This window comes from Pongo abelii, chromosome 3 (genome assembly GCF_028885655.2).
Source record: "Pongo abelii isolate AG06213 chromosome 3, NHGRI_mPonAbe1-v2.0_pri, whole genome shotgun sequence".
NCBI lineage: Eukaryota > Metazoa > Chordata > Mammalia > Primates > Hominidae > Pongo > Pongo abelii.
This window is the reverse complement of record NC_071988.2, coordinates 46,006,051-46,027,948: the sequence shown is the minus strand read 5'-3', so window position 1 is coordinate 46,027,948 and position 21,898 is coordinate 46,006,051. Positions and strand designations below refer to the sequence as shown.

The window sequence follows — 21,898 nt, the reverse complement described above, 5'->3', positions numbered from 1 at the left end:
CACCTAAATCATGACATTTTTGAGGTTCAACTGCACGTCCAAGGTGCTCAGTGCAGACTTTCACTCTGGGTTGAGTAGAACTCCAGTGTTTCCAGGCATTGTGAACTCCAATGTTTTCAGACACTACATGACCTTTTTAAACCTCTGTTTGGCTTTCAGATGCTCTAACAGTTGCTTTCTGCTATACCTCATGGTTTCTACCCTCTGAGTATACACAACCCACACCTCAGCTAGAACCCAAGGATAACTTACTCTTTGTGGATTTCTGCTTATCCCTTTCCGGGGCTTCTTCCTATTCTGCACTCTGCCCTGCAAATTCTGGTTGCTTTAACATCTCCAAACTGGAAGCCCTACCTCCACTGCCCAGAAAAACTGCCAATCTTCATGGTGCTTCTTTTCTGTGTGCCAGATTCTGGAAAGTGTCCCAGGACAAAACTGAGGATAACATGGAACTCATACCATGTGTTTTCCTTCTCTCAAGGGTCTGTCTCTGCTGTTGCCTGTTACCCAGTGTCTGAAAACAGAAGCCTTATATATTATGTGCAGTTGTATAGTTATTTACATCAACAGGCTGAGTCCAATACCAGCTAATGTGTTCTTTCCCAAAGCAGAAGTTGATATTGTCAACAATTCTGGTTTACGTGTAGTGGTTTCCATTATTGTTTCAGTAGTATTTCTCTTATTGATGTTATAATGCTTATTTCCCATTTTGAAAATCAAGTCACTCTTCTATTATTTTTATTGAGGTGTCTGAAATTTTCTTCTTGATTTATAGAAGTTCTCTATCATTTATTCTGTGGCAAATATTTTCTCCAACAATATAGCAGCCCTTTCATTCTTTCCATTCTCTCATTTTTTTGCTAACTTCTTACTTAGAATTCATGACATTTATTCTCTTTCTTACTTTTCACGTTCTTGTCTTGTTTTAGATTAACATTATGATGGATTCATTAAATAAGTTGATAGTTATTTTCTTTTCTTCTATTCTCTGGGAGAATTTATGTATATAAATCAATGTGTATTACTTCTAAAACATTTGATAGAATTTTCTGGTAAAACTATCTGGACCTGGAGTTGTCTTTGCAGAAGAGTTTTAAATTATAGATTTGACTTTTATTTTTTAGTAGTTAGGGGACTACTCAGATTTTTCTTTTTTTGCATATTATGGTAATTTCATACACGAATATGTTAATTTCACCTACATTTTCCAATTCATTTTTACTAGTATCATCTTTTGGCCTTTTAAGTGTCTATAGAATCTATAGTGTTGCATCATTTTTATTCTTAATATTTTTTGTGTTGTCTCTATTTGTCTTGATAAATCTCACTAGAGATTTAACAGCATATTTATCTTTTCAAAGAACCTTAGTTTTGGCGTTGTAGACACATCTCCATTGTATTTTTATTTTCCATTTTATGAATTTATCTTCCTATCTTTATTACTATCTTTCTTCTACATTCTTTTCAGTTTTGTTTGTTTCTTTGTTTTTGAGACAGAGTTTCGCTCTGTCGCCCAGGCTAGAGTGCAGTGGCGCGATCTCGGCTCACTGCAAGCTCCACCTCCGGGGTTCAAGACATTCTCCTGCCTCAGCCTCCCGAGTAGCTGGGACTACAGGCGCCCGGCTAATTTTTTGTATTTTTAGTAGAGACACGGTTTCACCGTGTTAGCCAGGATGGTCTGGATCTCCTGACCTTGTGATCCACCCGCCTTGGCTTCCCAAAGTGCTGGGATTACAGGCGTGAGCCACCGTGCCCTGCCCATTCTTTTAAATTTTAATGTCCAATGCTGTATTTTCTTTTCCTTCTTATTCTAAAGATAAAGTACTTTTTGGTCCTGAATCCGAAACTAGGATGTTTACCACAGCCTCTGATTCTTAGTGGGTGCTGGACTACAGTTTTTGACTTTGCTGTACATGAATCTGTCAAATGCTTTGTTTGGCTTCTCAGCTTCTCAGTAGTCTGTGTAATTGGCATTTGCCTTTAGGAATAATACGGCCTCAACTTCACAATTTCCTTCCATAGTCTTCCCTTCTCTCCTAGACCTTGGCTTGTAATTACTCTCTGCCTTGAGAGTTCTTTGGTATCACAAAACAGATTTGTTTTTTGTTCCAGATTTTTCTAATTCTTCTCAGCAAGAATATGGAAATAAACAAATGGATGTACCGTTATGAAAAAAATTTTGATGAAGTTTTGACCAATTTTTAAGACAGCTAATATTCTAAATGTCTTAAATATACTGTAACTGTTATTACCAATTTAAATTTTATGGATTGTTTTTAAGTGGAACCTCCTTTACTCACAATAAATTAGCTTTTCATATTATTTAAAAACTCAATAATTAATTGCAAAGACTTATTTTCACTAATATAATTCTGAAACATTTTCAAAATATTACATTTAGGATTTCTAAATGTTGATTTTAAAATTGTTTCTTTGAAAAGAAACTTAGACTCTTACCATAATTTCTGCAAAAATATGTTAATAATTCAGAAATAAATGCTCACTTTGGCAACACATATACTGAAATTGGAATAATACAGGGAAGATTAGCGTGGCCCCTCTCCAAGGATGACAAGCAAATTCATGAGGCATTTCATGTTTTTTAAGTCCTCAAAGCAATGGCAGCAAAAACAAAAAGTGAGGCAAGTGAGACCTAATTAAACTTAACTTCTGCAGAGCAAAAGAAATTATCAACAAAGTAAACAGACAACTTACGAATGGGAGAAAATATTTAAAAAACTATGAATTTAACAAAGATCTAATAGCGAGAATCTATAAGAAACTTAAACAAATAAACAAAAAACAAATAACCTCATTAAAAATGGCCAAAAAACATGGACAGACACACAATAAACATAAAAAAATGCTAAACATCACTAACCATCAGAAAAATGCAAATCAAAACCAAAATTAGACACCACCTCACACCAATCAAAAGGATTATTACTGAAAAGCCAAGAAACAATAGTTGCTGGTGAGGTTGCTAAGAAAAGAGAATGCTTATATACTGTTGGTAGGAATGTAAATTATTTCAGCTACTGTGGAAAGCAGTTTGGAAATTTCTCAAAGAATTTCAAGCAGAACTACTGATATGGTTAAACTTTGTGTCCCCACCCAAATCTCATCTTGAATTGTAATCCCCATAATCCCCATATGTCAAGGGCAGGACCTTGTGGGAAGTGATTGGATCATGGGGGTGGTTTCTCCCATGCTGTTCTCATGATAGTGGGTGAGTTCTCACAAAATCTGATGGTTTATTATAATTTTTTCTTCTGGAGTTTCACTCAGTTGCCAGTTAGAGTGCAGTGGCATGATCTCAGCTCACTGCAGTTTCTGCCTTCCAGGTTCAAGCAATTCTCCTGCCTCAGCCTCCTGAGTAGCTGGGATTACAGGCATGTGGCACCACGCCCTGCTAATTTTTGTATTTTTAGTAGAGATAGAGTTTCCCCATGTTGACTAGACTGATCTTGAACCCCTTACCTCAAGTGATCCACCTGCTTCAGCCTCCCAAAGCGCTGGCAATACAGGCATGAGCCACTGTGCCCAGCCAATCTGATAGCTTTATAAGGGGCTCTTCCCCCTTTGCTTATTCACCCATCTTCCTGCTGCCATGTGAAGAAGTTCCATGCCTGCTTCCCCTTCCACCCTGATTGCAAGTTTTTTGAGGCCTCCCCAGCAATGCAGAACTGTGAGTCAATTAAACCTCCTTTCTTTATAAATTACCAAGTCTCAGGCAGTTCTTTACAGAAGTATGAAAATGGACAAATACAACTACCATTTGACCCAGCAATCTCGTTACTGGGTATATACCCAAAGGAATATAAATTATTCTACCATAAAGACATGCACATATGTTCATTGCAGCACTATTCACAATAACAAAGACAAGGAGTCATGGTGGATTGGATAAAGGAAATGTGGTACATATATACCAGGAAATACTACACAGCCATAAAAAATAATGAAATCCTGTTCTTTGCAAGCAAAATGAATGAAGCTAGAGGCCATTTTCCTAAGTAAATTAACACAGAAACAAAAAACTAAATACCACACATTCTCACTTATAAATGGAAGCTAAACATTGGGTACTCATGGATATAAAGATGGCACCAACAGATGCTGGAGACTACTAGAAGGAAGAGGGAGGTGTGAGTGGTAATCACTGAAAAATTACCGATTGAGTACTATGCTCACTATCTGGGTGATGGGATGCATCATATCCTCAACCTCAGCATCATGCAATATACCCATGTAAAAAAGCTGCACATGTACCCTCTGAATCTAAAATAAAATTTAAAGGTATTTTTAAAAAGAAAGAAATATGTATAAATATACATATTATAATATAATACGTATAAATATAAATAAATATAACTTGATGAAGACTAAATTCTTCTATACCAATTTGCCTGAGAAAACAATTGAGAGAGATCACTTATACAGACATAAAATTAATTTTTAAGATTATTTCACTTTTGTTATCATTTTTTTCTAACTTCAAAACTGAGGTTAAGAGAGAATAAGTGATTTCCATATGTCACACGGCAAATAAATAACAGAGGTGAAACATGCCTCTCTTGACTTCTTCAAACATTCTCAACTGTCTCATTACCTTCCCCACACCTTTAATGCTATGTTCCTGGCTAGTCACTATGCTTTCCCATCCTTGTAGTTGATAATGACATTTGTTGAAAAGGAAAGCAATGATTATTTTCTGAACTTCTTCAGTTCCTGACTTCACAGTCTGATCTGTTAAGCATCATTCATATTTCAGGCTTTTGGAATTTTGTCAAAATCAAACAGACAAACAAATAACAAATAACTTAAATCAATAAGTCGATATATTAAAATTAGAATGGATTCTTGCTTTGGCTGAAATGCTGAACAAATTATTTCAGAATTACATTCCAAGTTCAATACTGTGTAATAACTCTCTTCAAACTGTTTAATTTAAAAACAACTTGAAAATAATTTAAAACTATTATATGTGATTTTTATTCAAAAATATGTAGTATTAATGTGCAAAGTACATTTACATCTTTTTTTAAATTTGCATAAGCACACCAGAAAGCTTTATGACTGTCTTTTCTTTCTAGTTGCCACCTACTCAGGCTTTGTTTTTTTGGCTTAGGATTGACTTGGTTATGAGGGCTCTTTTTTGGTTCTATATGAACTTTAAAGTAGTTTTTTCCAATTCTGTGAAGAAAGTCATTGGTAGCTTGATGGCGATAACATTGACTCTATAAATTACCTTGGGCAGTATGGCCATTTTCATGATATTGATTCTTCCTACCCATGAGCATGGAATGTTCTTCCATTTGTTTGTATCCTCTTTTATTTCATTGAGCAGTGGTTTGCTGTTCTCCTTGAAGAGAACGTATTTGCTGTTAAATACGTATAATTTGTTTTGCTATAAATAGTCTATCTTTTGAGCCCAGCCAATATGGTATCTGATTATGGCTCTGACATCAATCAGCAGTGCACTTCTCTGAAGGAAGTGGTGTAGTCTATGTGTAATTCATATTTCCTTTGTGGTGCATGAGTGCCCATACAGTAATTAAAGCAAGCAGCTAGTGAAATCATGGGTTATTAGGAGGAAATGCTTGTGATTAGAATAAAAGATGATTGTTGCATTAATATTTCAGATGGCAGAGTCTGTACGAACGGTAGCTGTTTCTGAAAGGACTTGGGGATTCTGCCCTTTGGGTGCATGTGCTAATTCCAAACCCCATAACTAAAAATCTAACTACATTAATCCAAATGAGCCTGACTACTTGAGATTCACTGGATGTACAGAGAAGTAAATTGTAGAGTATCATACTGGAAGAGGACAGAGAAATCAATAAATATTGAGCACTTCCATCTATATGTAAAGCAACATGCTAGTTGCTATAGATTAGAGACAGAGATGTAGAATTCTCTGCCTGACCTCAGAGAGCCTGTATTAGCTGGGGAACAAGACCATGTACATGGTTGTAATTGAATATCACAATATAATACTGTATTAATTTTCTATTGCTGCTGTAACAAGCTACCACCAACACAGTGGCTTAAAACAACTCAAATGATGATCTTATAGTTACATAGCTTTGAAGCCTCACACAGTTCTCACCAGGCTAAAATCAAGATGTCTGTAGGGCTGCATGTCTTTTTGGAAGCTCTAGGGGAGAATTTATTCCCTTGCCTTTTCCAGTTTCCACAAGCTGTCCACATTATTTTTCTAGAGTTTCCTTCTTCTAACTTCAAAGACAGCAGTATCAAATTTCTATCTGACCTGTCTTTTATCATCTTATCTCCATCTGAAGCCAAAAGGAAATCGTTATCCACTTTAAAGGGCTCATATGATGACATTGGGTCCACCTGGTTACTTCAAGATAATCTCTCTACCTGAGTGTTCTTAAACTTACTCATATCTAAAGAGTCCCTTTTGACATGTAAGGTAATCTATTCACAAGTTCTGGAAATTAGGGCATGGATATTTTGCGGGGAGGGCATTATTCAGCCTACCATAAATATTGAAAGGATAGCTTAAAAATGGAGTTTAAATTAAAATTTAGAGAAAGGGAGAAAGACATCATTGTGAGAAAAATGCTAGGATAAAGGTTTATCAAGATAAGTTCATCTTTGAAAAGTAGAAAATTGGCTTCTTGATATTTTCTTCTCTTTTTGAATCAATTTTACTTTTAGAAAATCAATTATTTCAAGATTTTCTAAGCTATTACCATGAGTAACAATATTATTTATATTATCTCAATTTATCCTCACAATAACACTATTAGAGACATATTAGTGTTATCCCTGTTTATGTAGATGAGGAAAAACTAGGTTAAGTAACCTGTCTCAAATGACATACGTTGTACATATAGAAATTAGAATTCAACCTCACATAATTGACACCTGTGCCCACAAACTTAACCACCATAATCTATACTACTTATTTTACATTTTCCTTCAAATTTCTAATATTTTATTGGAGTATTTTTTATCAGGTTTTTCTAAGAGGTGTATATTGCATTTAACACTTTATATTTTGCCACTTTTATATGTTATTTTCAAATATACTGATTTCTCCTTTCATGTTTATAATACTTATTAATTTTTTTTTCAAAATTTATTTTTCTTATAATATTTGATCTTGGACCTTAATTATTTTCTTCAAAAACCTACAAGGTATGAAGTTAATTTCTGAGTTAATTATGATTTGACCAAATATCACAAATATTAAAAGGCAGTGTTTTTATTTTAATTATTTTAAGATAGTTTGTAATTGAATTTATGAAGTTTTCCCTCATGATTATTCATGATTACTACAGAAAAATAAAAATCAAGAAAGCAAAAAGAAAATAAACAATCTTATATCTGGGTATCTAGAGATCTTGAAACAGTTTGGGTAGTTGTTTGAATAGCAGGTTTTAGGATTTTGGGGGGAAGAGGATGTATATTTACAAAAACAAGATCATATTGAAACTTTTTAACATTTGACTTTTCTTGCAGAAATATATGAAGGATATGTTACTATGTTAACAAAACTATCTTTTTGAATCATCATTTTTACTAATTGTATAGAAGGCCTTTGATGTGGATGTTATTTTTAACTAATTCTCTATAGTGAGACTATGTTTTTCCAACTTTGTGTTGCTATAAACAACAAAGTAATGAACATTTATATAATTGTAGCTCTATCATCTATTCATTCTCTCCTTGTATCTATTATTATTTGTCTTTCTGTTTGATTACATTATTTGCAAGGTAACATAGTGTATTGTTAAGCATGTGAGTTTTGGCCTCAGTTTTCCTGGAATTGAATCTCTTCTCCAGCACTCACTCAAAAGATAAGTTTGAGTTAATCATTTCACCCTTCTGTGTCTCGATTTCCTCATATATAGGTAAGTAATAGTATTGACTTATCGACCTCATGGAATTGTGGTAAAGATTAAATATATTTACCACATATAACACATTCACATTATATGATAATATGGGACTGCTAACATTATATGATTTCAACTCAGAAGATGTTTAAAAGATGACTTCTCCTGAAATAAGCTTCTCATTTTTTTAAAAAAACAGCATTAGAGTTCAAGGTACTTTTTTTCTTTCATGATTTTAGACATTGAATCAGAAGAGCAGTTCTAAGGTAATATTTTGTATAACAGAGAAGGAAGAGGTGGAATATTTTACCACATTGGAAATAACAGAAAAAGCAGTAAAATGAAAATCTAGACATAGCTCATTAATATTCAATATATCTCTCTAATTTTTCTGTTGTTTCAACCCAGTTAGTGCCCATATTGTACTACGTGTATAATGTCATCTTATGGAGTCATTTCAACTCTCTTTGTACAAGCATTAGGAAAATTTTAATTAAAATTAAAGCTGTACTTCAATTAATAAAATCATTGCATTAATAAAGGCTGCTTGTATTAAAGAAGGGCAAAAATAATATCTGTCTTTATTTTGTTAATACTATTAAGACACTCAGCCATTGAATAGAGTCCAAGTGAATATTGTCTGCTGGCTAGTTCTCCTCTCAAGAACAGATATAAAATTTCTGTAGATAGAATATGTTTTAGAGAAGTCACCTATAATGCGAAGTTTATGCCATAATTCCTACCTCGTAATCTGAATAAACATTTCTTGAATTGAATATAATTTATTGCCAAGTGGTTGACTGGTCTATTGTTGTGGGTGAACTGTGGACAACTTCTGGAGACAGAGTGATTCACTGACATTGGGCAGGCTGTGAATCCAAACATGATTATATTCATATGTAGTTCTCATCAATTTCAGCATCAGCTAACAAAATGCAAAGCCTTTGTGGCTGAGCTATTCTCTAATTCAATTTTCCTTAATGAACTAAACTTAAAAAAGAAAAATGCTGTGAAATGAAAGACATTTAAGGAGAAAGAGTATAAGAAAAGAGTATAAAAGGAAATCCCAAGTTTGTTTCCCAAATAATACAGCTAAGCCTTGAGTATAGACCTAATGCTTTTCTGTGTCATCATCTTTCTTATGTTAACTTTGGACCAGTGAAGTACATCTGTTTTGTTTCTTAGTTGTGATGTTTAATATTGAGTGTCAACTGACTGGATTGAAGAATGCAAAGTATTGATCCTGGGTGTGTGTGTGTGAGGATGTTGCCAAAGGAGGTTAAGGTTTGGGTCAGTGGACTGGGAAAGGCAGACCTACCCTCAATCTGGGTGGGTACCAACTAATAAATCAGCTGTCATCATGGCCAGAATAAAAGCAGGCCGTGCAAAGATTAGACTGACTAAGTCTTCTGGCCTCCATCTTTCCCCCATGCTGGATGCTTCCTGCGCTTGAACATTGGACTCCAAGTTCTTCAGCTTTTGGACTCTTGGACCTATACCATTGGTTTGCCAGGGACTGTTGGGCCTTTGGCCACAGACTGAAGGCTGCACTGTCAGCTTCCCTTCTTTTCTGGTTTTGGGACTCAGACTGGCTTCCTTGCTCCTCAACTTGTAGACAGCCTATTGTGGGACTTCACCTTGTGATCCTGTGAATCAATACTCCTTAATAAACTTCCTTTCATATATACATTTATCCTATTAGTCCTGTCCCTTTAGAGAACCCCGATTAATATAGATTTTGGTGCCAGGATTGGTTCTAGAGGAACAGAATTTTAAGGATGGAGATTTTTAGTTGTTTTGGGGGTTTCTGGAGTTGGCTGCTTAATATGATTAGACCCCAAAATGCTAAGGACTCTACTTCTAATAGTATGGAGAACACTGATAGTTCTTGGGGTGAACTGGTTAGAAAGTTATGCAAAATAAATGCATTTGATACTCCTGATTCACCGCTCACGAGAGGCAAGGAGTTTAGCAACTTTATACATACCTTTGACCATATGTAGAGAATCAAGGAATATAATCAAGTAGTTTGGTTGCTCCTAAGTTCAGTGGACAAAAGGATGAAAGAAAATGATGAACTTAGAGATTCTGTTTTTCAGCTCCAGAAGCACATACTGAGCCTCAAATCTTCTAAGACTGCCCCGAGTAAGAGTCTTATCTCCTGTAGAGAAAGGGCTGAAATTGTGGAAAATCAGACACAGCTCTTATTGAGCAAGTGGCTGACCTGCAGCAAAAGATGTATGTATAGCTTCGCAATGTGTCCATTGTTAAAGTGAGAGTATTGATTGGAAAAGAATGGGACCCTGCAACCTGGAATGGGGCCCTGTGAGAGGACCCTGATGAGGCTGGGGGCACCAAGGTCCTAAATTCTGATGAGCCTTTTTTGCCAGAGGAAACAGCCTCCCCACACCCAGTGGTAGAACATCGCCTTCATCACCCATGCTGCCATCAGCTTTCCCACCTTTGTCTGAGGAGATTAACCATGCACTGCCTAGGGCAACAGTGATGGCCTCCCCTGAGGCACTTGATAGGCAAGACAATGCCGAATCTCCTCAGGAACCACCCCCAACACCTCTGTCTGCTTCTAGACCTATAACTAGACTCAAGTCCCAGCAGGCCACTAGAGGTAAGGCTCAGAGTGTGTCCCACAAGGAGGTGCACTATACTCCAAAAGAATGTTTGAGTTTACTAATTTATATAAGCAGAAATCTGGAGGGCAGGCATTAGAATGGATATTAAGGGTGTGGGATAATGGCGGAAGGAACATAAAGTTGGATCAGGCTGAATTTATTGATATGGCCCCACTAAGTAGGGACTCTGCATTAAATGTTACGGTTTGTTAAAGGTTATAATAGTTTATTTGCTTGGTTAGCTCGAATATGGATTAAAAGCTCACTTCACTGTGAGTGAGCTGGAAATGCCTGACCTCCATTGGTTTAATGCATAGGAAGGGATCCAAAGGCTTAGGGAGATTTGGATGCTGGAGTGGATTACTTACTTTGGACTTACTCATCCTAGCTGGGAGGGTCCAGAAGACATACCCTTCAACAATATCTTATGAAATAGATTTGAGAGGGCAGCATCTGCATCCTTGAAGAGCTCTGTGATGGCTCTTTTCTGTATGCCAGTTCTTACAGTGGGAACTGCAGTCACTCAACTACGAAATTTAAATGTAAGGGGAATAATTGGATTCCAAGGTGTCAGGGGCCAAGTGGTGGCACTCGACCCTCAAAGGCAAAGTGGGCAATCCTACCATAATGGACAGCAGAGGCAAAGCAGCAATCAGAATAGTCTGACTCATGCACAGCTCTGGCATTGGCTAATTAATAATGGTGTTTCTAGAAGTGAAATTGATAGGAAGCTTACCGCATTCTTACTTAAATTATATAAGTACAAAACTTCCAGGCTGAGTGGACAAAATACTAATTTGAATTATAAAAACAGAGAATCTTGGGCCCCTCAATCAATTTCCAGACTCGAGCCAGTTTACAGACCCAGAACGCCTTGAATGAAGGGGAGGTCGTGTCTCTTTGAGGAAGGAGCCCACTGCACTACCAATAATTCATGCAGTGCTCTTTCTCCCATCCTTCCCCAAGGAGACCTCTGGCCTTTTACCACAGTAACTTTACATTGGATAAAGGGGAATGATCAGACTTTTGGGGACTACTGGATGCTGACCATGAGCTGACGTTGATTCCAGGGACTCCAAAATGTCACTGTGATCCTCCAGTTAAAGTAGGGGCCTATGGAGGTCAGGGAATTAATGGAGTTTTAGCTCAGGTCCAACTGACAGTAGGTCCAATGGGTCCCTGGACTCATCTTGTGGCCATTTCCCCAGTGCCGAATGCAGAGTTGGCATAGATGTACTTAGCAGCTGGCAGAACCCCACATTGGCTCTCTAACTGGTAGGATGAGGGCTATTACGTGGGAAAGGTCAAATAAAAGCCATTAGAGCTGTCTCTATGTAGAAAACTAGTAAGGCAAAAACAAGATCACATCTCTAGAGGGACTGCAGAGATTAGTGCCACCATCGAGGACTTGAAAGATACGGGGTGGTGCTTCCCATCACATCCCTTTCAACTCTCCTATTTGGTCAGTGCAGAAGACAGATGGATCTTGGAAATTGACCATGGATTATCGTAAGCTTAACTAAGTGATGATTCCTATTGCAGCTGCTGTATCAGATGTGGTTTCATTGCTTGAGCAAATTAACACATCTCCTGGCACCTGGTATGCAGCCATTGATTTGGCAAATCATTTTTTCTCCATTCCTCTCCATGAGGTCCCCCAGAAGCAATTTGCCTTCAGCTGGCAAAGCCAGTAATATACATTCACTGTCCTACCTCAGGGGTATATCAACTCTCCAGTTTAGTGTCATAATCTAGTTAGCAGAGATCTTGACCTTTTCTCCCTCCCACAAGATATCATACTGGTCCGTTACACTGATGACATTATGCTGATTGGATTGAGTGAGCAAGAGGTAGCAACACACTGAACTTACCGGTGAGACATCTGCAATAAATCTGACTAAAATTCATGGAACTTCTACCTCAGTAAAATGTTTCGGGGTTCAGTGGTATGGGGCTTGTCAAGATATTCCTTCTAAGGTGAAGGATAAGTTACTGCATTTGGCCCCTCCTACAACCAAGAAAGAGACATAACATTAGCCAGGCGCTGTGGCTCATGCCTGTAATCCCAGCACTTTGGGAAGCAGAGGCAGGCAGATCATGAGGTTAGGCTATTGAGACCAGCCTGGCCAACACAGTGAAACCCTGTCTCTACTTAAAAAAAAAAAAAAAAAAAAACCACAAAAATTAGCCAGGTGTGGTGGCACACACCAGTAGTCCCAGCTACTCAGGAGGCTGAGGCAGAAGAATCACTTGAACCTGGAAGGCGGAGGTTGCAGTGAGCTGAGACCATGCCAATGCACTCCAGCCTGGGTGACAGAGTGAGACTCCATCTCAAAAAAAGAAAAAAAAAGATGCATAACGTCTAGTGAGCCTATTTAGATTTTGGAGGAAACACAATCCTCATTTGGGTCTGTAACTCTGGCACATTTATCCAGTGACCCTAAAGGCTGCCAGTTTTGAGTTGGGTCCAGAATAGAAGACTCTGCAACAGATCCAGGTTACTGTTCAAGTTTCTCTGCAACTTGGACCATATGACTAAGTAGATCCAATGGTGCTTGAGGTGTCAGTGGCAGGTAGGGATGCTGTTTGGTAGGACCCCGTAGTTGAATCACAGTGGAGTCCTTTAGAATTTTGGAGCAAGGCCCTGCCATCTTCTGCAATAATAACTCTCCTTTTGAAACACAGCCCTTGGCCTGTTACTGGGCTGTGGTAGAAACTGAACATTTGACGATGGGTCATCAAGTCACCATGCGACCTGAACTGCCTATCATGAACTGAGTGCTTTCTGAACTGTCTAGCCATAAAGTAGGTGTATACAGCAGCATTCCTTTATCAAATGGAAGTGGTAAATACATGATCAGCCTCGAGCAGTTCCTGAGGGCACAAGTAAGTTACATAAGAAAGTGGCTCAAATGCCCATAGTCTCCACTCCAATCACTCTGCCTTCTCTCCTCAAGCCTGCACCAGTTGCCTCATGGGGAGTTCCCTATGATCAGCTGACAAAAGAAGAGAAGGCTAGGGCCTGTTTCACAGATGGTTCTGCACGAATATGCAGGCATAACCAGAAATTGGACAGCTGCAGCACTACAGGCCCTTTCTGGGACATCCCTGAAAGACAGTGGCAAAAGGAAATTTTTCCAGTAGGCAGAACTTCAAGCACTGCATCTGGTTTTGCACTTTGCTTGCAAAGAGAAATGGCCGCATGTGTGATTATGTACTGATTCTTGGGCTGTAGCCAATGGCTTGACTGGATGGTCAGGGACTTGGAAGAAGCATGATTAGAAAATTGGTGACAAAGAAATTTGGGGAAGAGGTATGTGGATGGAACTCTCTAAGTGGTCAACTCTGTAGATATTTGTATCTCATGTGTGTGCTCACCAAAGGGTGACCTCCGCAGAAGAGGATTTTAATAATCAAGTGGATAGGATGACTCATTCTGTGGGCACTACTCAGCCTCTTTCCCCAGCCACCCCTGTCACCATTGCTCAATGGGCCCATGAACAAAATGGCCATGGTGGCAATGGCAGAGGTTACACATGGGCTCAGCAACATGGACTTCCACTCGCCAAGGCTGACCTGGCTATGGCCATTGCTGAGTGCCCAATTTGGCAGCAGCAGAGACCAACACTGAGCCCTCTATATGGCACCATTCCTTGGGGGTGATTAGAAAGCTACTTGGTGACAGATTGATTATATTGGGCCTGTTCATCATGGAAAGGGCAGTGGTTTGTCCTCACTGGAATAGACACTTACTCCAGATATGGGTTTGCCTATCCTGCACACAATGCTTCTGCCAAGACTACAATCTGTGGATTCATAGAATGCCTTATCCACTGTCATGGTATTCCACACAGCATTGCCTCTGACCAAGGCACTCACTTTATGGCTAAAGAAGTGTGGCAGTGGGCTCATGCTCATGGAATTCATTGGTCTTACCATGTTCCCCATCACTCTGAAGCAGCTGGTTTGATAGAAAGGTGGAATGGCCTTTTGAAATCACAATTACTACACCAACTAGGTGACAATACTTTGCAGGGCTGGGGCAAAGTTCTCCAAAAGGCCATGTATGCTCTGAATCAACATCAAATATATGGTGCTGTTTCCCTCATAGTCGGAATTCACAGGTTCAGGGATCAAGGGGTGAAAGTGGAAGTGGCACCATTTAATGTTACCTTTAGTGACCCACTAGCAAAATTTTTGCTTCCTGTTCTGACAACATTATGTTCTGCTGGCCTAGAGGTCTTAGTTCCAGAGGGAGGAATGCTGCCACCAGTAGACACAATGATTCCATTAAACTAGAAATTACAATTGCCACCTGGACACGTTGGGCTTCTCCTATTTCTAAGTCAACAGGCTAAGAAGGGAGTTACAGTGTTGGCTGGGGTGACTGACCTGAACTATGAAGATGAAATCAGTCTACTACTCCACAGTGGAGGTAAGGAAGAGTATGCATGGAATACAGGAGATCCATTAAGGCATCTCTTAGTATTACCATGCTCTGTGATTAAGGTCAATGGAAAACTGCAACAGCCCAATTTGTAGCAGGACTACAAATGGCCCAGACCCTTCAGGAATGAAGGTTTGGGTCACTCCATCAGGTAGAAAACCACAACCAGCTGAGGTGCTTGTTGAAGGCAAAGGGAATACAGAATAGGTAGTAGAAGATGGTAGTTATCAATACCAGCTATGACCATGTGACCAGTTGCAGAAACAATGACTGTAATTGTCATGGGTATTTCCTTTTTCTTTTGTTAAGGACATATTTGTGCATGTATACACCTGTAATAAGAAAATATCCTCATTTTATTTCCTTTATCATGTGACATAAGATTTATTGACTTCTTATCAGCATTTAAGTGTTGATAACTTTATGTAATAGCATTTAGGTTAAGGATTAATGTGCTTCTAGCTGTGCAAAGGATAGCTGTATTACATTAGGCATAAGTAGGAGCTTATTATTGTCTTTATTTGAGGATTATGTATTATTTCAGGACATTCATATGGGTTCAAGTTGAACAGGTGAGCTTGTGATGGTTAATATTGAGTGACAACTTGATTGGATTGAAGGATGCAAAGTATTGTTCCTGAGTGTGTCTGTGAGGGTGTTGCTAAAGGAGACTAACATTTGATTCAGTGGCCTGGGAGAGGCAAGCCCACCCTCATTCTGATTAGATGTTGTATACCATCTAATCAGCTGCCAGCGTGGCTAGAATAAAGCAAGCAGGAGAAGATAGAAGAGCAGAATTAGTCTTCCAGTCTTCATCTTTCTCTTTTTCTAGATGCTTCTTGCCCTCACACATCAGACTCCCAGTTTTTTAGCTTTTGGACTCTTAGGCTTAGACTCATGGTTTGCCAGGGGCTCTCGGGCCTTTGGCCACAGACTGAAGGTTGCACTGTTGGCTTTCCTACTTTTGAGGTTCTGGGACTCAGACTGATCCACCAGTGGCTTTCTTGCTCCTCAGCTTGCAGACAGCCTATCATGGAACTTTACCTTGTGATCATGTGAGTCAATTCTCTGTAATAAACTCCCTTTCATATATACACATATACATATATTCTATTAGTTATGTCCCTCTAGAACCCTGAGTAATACAGAAGTGTAGTGATTGTATTTAAACTTAGTTTTATTATTAACACTGAATATTCTTTTATGATCATGAGAAAAAAATACCAAATATGAGAATTATACCTTCACACAAAATGATATCATGGTATGTCCCACTAAGGACTGAAAGTATAAAATGTGCTTTGGAAGAATTATCTTTTCATCTGGCACACTGAAGCAAGAGGACACTGAAGTAGACCATGTCATACAGCAGCAACATCAGAGTTTATCACACTAAATTAACACTTTACAGTAAAAAAATCAATTGGGCTTATAGCTTTCTTTTTACTGAAGTGTAAAACTTTTTAAGGTTATTTAACAGCAATAAACTAATGGGTTTAGAGCTAGTTTTCTATTTGTATGTATCAAAGAAATAATTTAACCAAGTCAACACTGAATTTATTTTATTCGAAAAGAGTCCAAACATCAGTTAACTTAGAAACTAACAAAGCTATTGTATTACATGAAAAAGAAATTCCTAATAGATTCTGTGGCTCCAAATGATGTCTGGGAACTTTAGACGAGACACTTCAACTCAAAGTGTGAAAAACTATATCTAATCTGTGTTTTTTGGTAATTTCCTTTTTTTCCCCTTCATTAATATACAATTGTTCTGTGTCCCATTTGCTTTGGGTTTCTATGCTACCTAATATAATAAATTTATCCTTGCCAGAAATTTCAGTCCAATAACTGCAGGGAATGGAGATTTTAGAAAGACCTCTTGTTACCATTACTAGAAGCATGCTTTCTAGTTCATATATTTCATTGATACCCTATCAGTACAAAGGTATACAGAATCAGCTTATATTTATCAGTTGCAAGGAAAAGAAAACAACCATAGGTGAGTTAAATGAAAAGATGGTATATCAGGAGTCTATGAGATGACAATAAGCCAAACTTCCGGTTTTAGAATGAAAAAACTAAAAAAAAAAAAAATCATAATAGAAACCAAAAGAACCATATCAGGTATCTAGGCAGGGAATGAGAACAATAACTTCAGAATATCACAACTGAACTGAATGCATTCTTTCTAACCATGTTCTGGTTATTGTATCTTCATTTAAACCCCCAATACTTAGCAGCTTACATTTTTGTTTTGTTTTGTTTTTGAGATGGAGTCTCTCTCTTGTCGCCCAGGCTAGTGTGCAATGGCATGATCTCGGCTCACTGCAACATCAGCCTCCCAAGTTCAAGCAATTCTCCTGCCTCAGCCTCCCCAGTAGCTGGGATTACAGGTGCCTGTCAACTTGCCTGGCTAATTTTTGTATTTTTAGTAGAGACGGAGTTTCATCATGTTGGCCAGGCTGGTCTTGAACTCCAGACCTCAGGTGTTCCACCTGCCTTGGGCCACCCAAAGTACTGGGATTACAGGCATGAGCCACTGCAGCCAGCCACAATTTTTTTTTAATCATCTCATGAAGTCTGTATGTCATTAATTCAAACTAAGACAATCATTTTTCTCTGCCCCTCTCTCCTCATGTTGAGACCTTAGCTGGAAAGTCTCATCAGCGAGGTGGGGTGAGCACTCTATGGCTGGATGCTGAAAGTATCTGGAGACATCTTCCCTCTCAACAGACAGTTGATGCTAGCTATAGGCTCAGACCTCAGCTGGGTTTTTCATCTGGATCATCTTCATAAGGCCTCTCTACGTGGCCTGGGCTTCCTCATAGCATCGTGTGGCCTCAAGATGGTCAGATATTTTTAAGTGGCCTCTGAAAATGCAGTACAAAATGTCCAAAGAGAAAAGGCAGAAGATTTTCTGTTTTTAATAACCTAGTCTGAAATGTCGCATAATGTCATCTCTACAATATTGTATTAATAGAGTTAGTCACAATCCCTTCTAGATTCAGGGGGAAAAGACATAGTCATCATTTTTCAAAGACTTGTTGCTATGATCACATAGCATGTAGAAGACCATGAGGAATGATAGATGTTGTCACGGTCACCTGTGGAAAATATCACCTGCCAACAACTTTTTTTTAATCTATATACTAGCACATATTTGATTCTAGTGGGCATCAAATATGCATGTTTTATCTCTATGTGTTTCTGTTCAGGATCCCACCTTTTTTTCAACCAGGAAGAAGGTGCTTTGTGGAGAAGTGGGTCTTCAGAGTTAGAGAAAGGAATGCATCAAAGGGAAATGGAAACTGGAGGAAACACTGAGAAAAGACTTGGAATCCAATGTGCCTTTTTGTATAGAAGTCACAGCAGCAAGGACTACAGACCATGCACAGTGAAACTATGAACTTCGTAAGATTTCTTAAAACTCCAAATGCCCCTGTGTTTGTCCTTGTATTATCTTCTGACCGTTTCCCCAAAAGAATACACAGTAAAAACTTGAAAACCAAAAGGATATGTATTTGTTTTTGAATGCACCAAGAAAATTTTGAGCTGGAGAAAGGATAAACCACTGAGGAGGCAATTGTGGAAGGGAAAGGAGCCCCAAGAGAATGACTGTGTAGTGTCTATAGTTAAAGAGGAAGGAAAAGCAGACTGGGTCCATCGGGACCACACAAGGAAAAAGAAAAGAACAGAAAACTGGTCTTCACCTTAGATAAACCCTGGGGATTTTACCATCTGAAATCCCTAGTAGAATCGGATGGCCTAAAGCGAGCCTGTTGTAACTATAGCAGCTAAATAAACACTAGTTCCAAAAAATGAAAAAAAAAAAAAATGAAAAGTGTCAGGATGGAAACCAGGACTGTTTGCAGTGACCAATAAAGTATTGTGGTTTTTTTTTTTTTTTCTGGCCTTTTAATTAGTTCTACTTGTCTATTTTCTTGTTTCTCTCTCAGTTGTATATACTCCTCACTTTTATACTGTGCTTATTTTGTCATGTTTAGTATTTGCTTCTTTTTCTACATGTAGTGAAAAAAATAAAGGAAAAGAAAAAAACTCAAAGATCATCTAATTCAGCACCCTCATTTTAACCAAAAGAAAGCTCGAGGGAGATAGGAACATGATCAGTGTTAACAGGGATTATTGGTAGTAGCAGAGTTGGGGATGAACGTTGCTCTGCTGACTCTTCGTGTGTTTCCCACTATATGAGACTGTCTTTCAGCCTGCGCTGATGCTGAAATTTCAGTTAAGAACAATTGCAAAAGTATCAAAAGGTCCTTGTGTCAATTTGAGTTGTTAGGGAAGCTGATACCAAGATAGAATGAAAGGCATGAGATTTACTGGGGGAGGCACCTATGAAGAATAAAGGAGAGCAGAACAAAAAAGAGAGAGAGAAATAGCTTAGACCACAATGACTACCTGACACTAGGAATAAGACAGTGGGAATGAAGGAAGAGACACGAACTGCTATGGAACTGTGAGAAAATCTCAGCCAGGTTCATAGGGAGTCCCAAAGAGGAGTCCCGCATTAAGCAGAAATGTCTCTGCTTTAATATCATCAGTCATTGCTCAGTCATTGGCTAGGAGTTCAAATGTGGGGAGCAGTGGGAACACTGAATGGATCCCCAGCTTCTGGGACCTGGTAGTTTTGGTTCACTATGCTCTGTACAGTAGAGTAATGAACCAAAACTCTGTGAACTTTATATCGCCTTAAGCCAACCCTGCTTAATAATTTTGCTTCTCTATCCCACTGCCATGTCTTCAGAAGTTGAAGTCCACACTTGCAGGTTCTGTCTTGAAGTAGATCTAACTCGTATACTCCTATGACTGCCTCGGTTCCCTCCTATACAACTTACTTTAAATGGGTCTCTAGTAAGATGAGTGAGTATATTTGCTGTCTATTGCTATCTAACAAATTACCACAAAAATAGTGGCTTAAAAACATGCATTTATTTCATAGTTTCTGTGGGTACAATCTGAGTACAATTTACCTAGGCCCTCTGCAAGGCCACAATCTCTGTTGGCTGGGGCTGGTTTCTCATCTGAGGTTCCATTGGGGAAGGATTTTCCTCCAATATTGTCTGGCTGCTGAGTGAATAAAGGTCTTCACAGTTTGTGAGATTGAAAGCCTCAGTTTCTTGCTGGCTGTTAGGTTTTTTGTTTGTTTGTTTGTTCTTTTTTTTTTTTTTTTTTTTTTTTTTTTGAGACTAAGTCTTGCTCTGTCACCCAGGTTGGAGTGCAGTGGCGAGATCTTGGCTCACTGCAACCCCTGCCTCCTGGGGTCAAGCAATCCTCTCGCCTCAGCCTCTTGAGTAGCTGAGATTACAGGCACCTGCTACCCCGCCTGGCCAATTTTTGTATTTTTAGTAGAGACAGCGTTCACTATGTTGGCCAGGCTGGTATCGAACCCCTGACCTCAAGTGGTCCACTTGGCTCGGCCTCCCAAAGTGCTGGGATTATAGGCGTGAGCCACCATGCCTGGCCTTGGCTGTTGGTTATTGACTGTTCTCAGTTCCTTATCATGTAGCCGTTTTCTTATGGAAGCTGGCAACATGACAGCTTGCCTCTTCAAAGCTAGCAAAGAGACAGTTTTCTAGCAAGATAGACGTTACTATCTTATGAAATATGATCATGTATATGTAATATTCTGTGCTGAATTCTGTTGGTTGGAAGAAAATCACAGGTCACACTCATACTGAAGGGGAGGGGAAGATAGCAAGGCCTGAGTACCAAGAGATGAAGATAGTTGGGGTCACTTTAGAATCTGTCTGCTACAGTGGGAAACTGTTTATTGGGCCAGAAGGACTGCTGAGCATTTGGGTTCACCCATCTGAGACTAAAACCTTGAAGAAGATAATCATGAGTGTCCAGCACCTCAAATTATCTTGAACATTCTTGAAAAGGACTGTCCTACAGGATCAGTGCATTCATTTATTGGGTGGTGTATACATTATCAGAGTGGATCTCATGCTCATGGGGAATCTCATACTTAGGAGATGGTGATTATGTGAGTTTTCTGAGAACTGAAGACATTTATTCTTGTTTGTTTTACTCCAGGCTGTCAAAATACTCTTTCTCCTGGATTCATGTAAACTTAAGCAAGGCATTTAACTTTCTTGAGTCTCAGTTTCCACATTCTAACGTTCTCCTGCTCCCGTCTTAGAGGTTTAAGCTAATTCTCTCATCTATGAATGTTCTCTGCAGATATATGCATGACTTTTCCATTGCTTTCTTCAGGTCATTGCACAAAAGACATTCTCTCAACGAAGTCTCGTCCATCCGTTTATTTAGTATTGCAACCCACCCCTCCCTGCAGCACACTTGGTTTTCTTTACTCTGTTCAACTTTTGCTTTTCCCACCATGCTTATTATTTTCTAGTACATGGTATATCATTACTGATTTATTAGGGTTCTTGTTTCTTCTTTGTCTGGCTATGACTTCTAGAATATAAGCTTCATGATTGCAAAGATCTTTGTTACTTCTGTTTGTTTATGTATCTCAAGTACAACTAAAGAAAAATTACCTATAGAGTCAGTATAATCCTTTAAAAAACTCCCTGTAGTAGATATTATCATTATTCCCTTCAGCCTACAAATGAAGAAACCTGTCAAACAGAGGTTAAACAGCTTACTCTGATGATTCAAGTAATAGTTGGCATAGTCTAGGATCAGGTACAGACAGTCTGACTACAGAATCTGAGCTCATGAAACCAGGCAATAGTGCCTTGCACCGAAAGAAAGGTAAACGTACATGCAAACCTTGAACCTCATTTTGCCTGTGAATACAAAACCAATCTTGCTTAATAATTTTGCTTCTTTACCCCATTACTATGTCTTCAGGGTTTAATTCTACGCTTTCAGAATTTGTAGAAAAATACAAATAACAGCAAACAATTCCTTCACAGAGATGTATATTTTGCTTTATATTGTTGAATTTTCCCCTGGAAGAA

At 38.6% G+C, this 21,898-nt stretch overlaps 1 non-coding gene and 1 pseudogene across 1 annotated transcript; one reads left to right on the top strand and one right to left on the bottom strand.

Moving 5' to 3' along the window:
• Positions 1-2,496: 2,496 nt before the first annotated feature.
• Positions 2,497-2,603, top strand: LOC112133207 (U6 spliceosomal RNA). The gene has a single exon (XR_002914893.1). It is a non-coding gene; the product is annotated as a U6 spliceosomal RNA (small nuclear RNA).
• A 16,475-nt stretch (positions 2,604-19,078) lies between these two features.
• LOC129059153 (uncharacterized) overlaps positions 19,079-21,898 on the bottom strand; it is a 53,331-nt pseudogene continuing 50,511 nt past the window's right edge.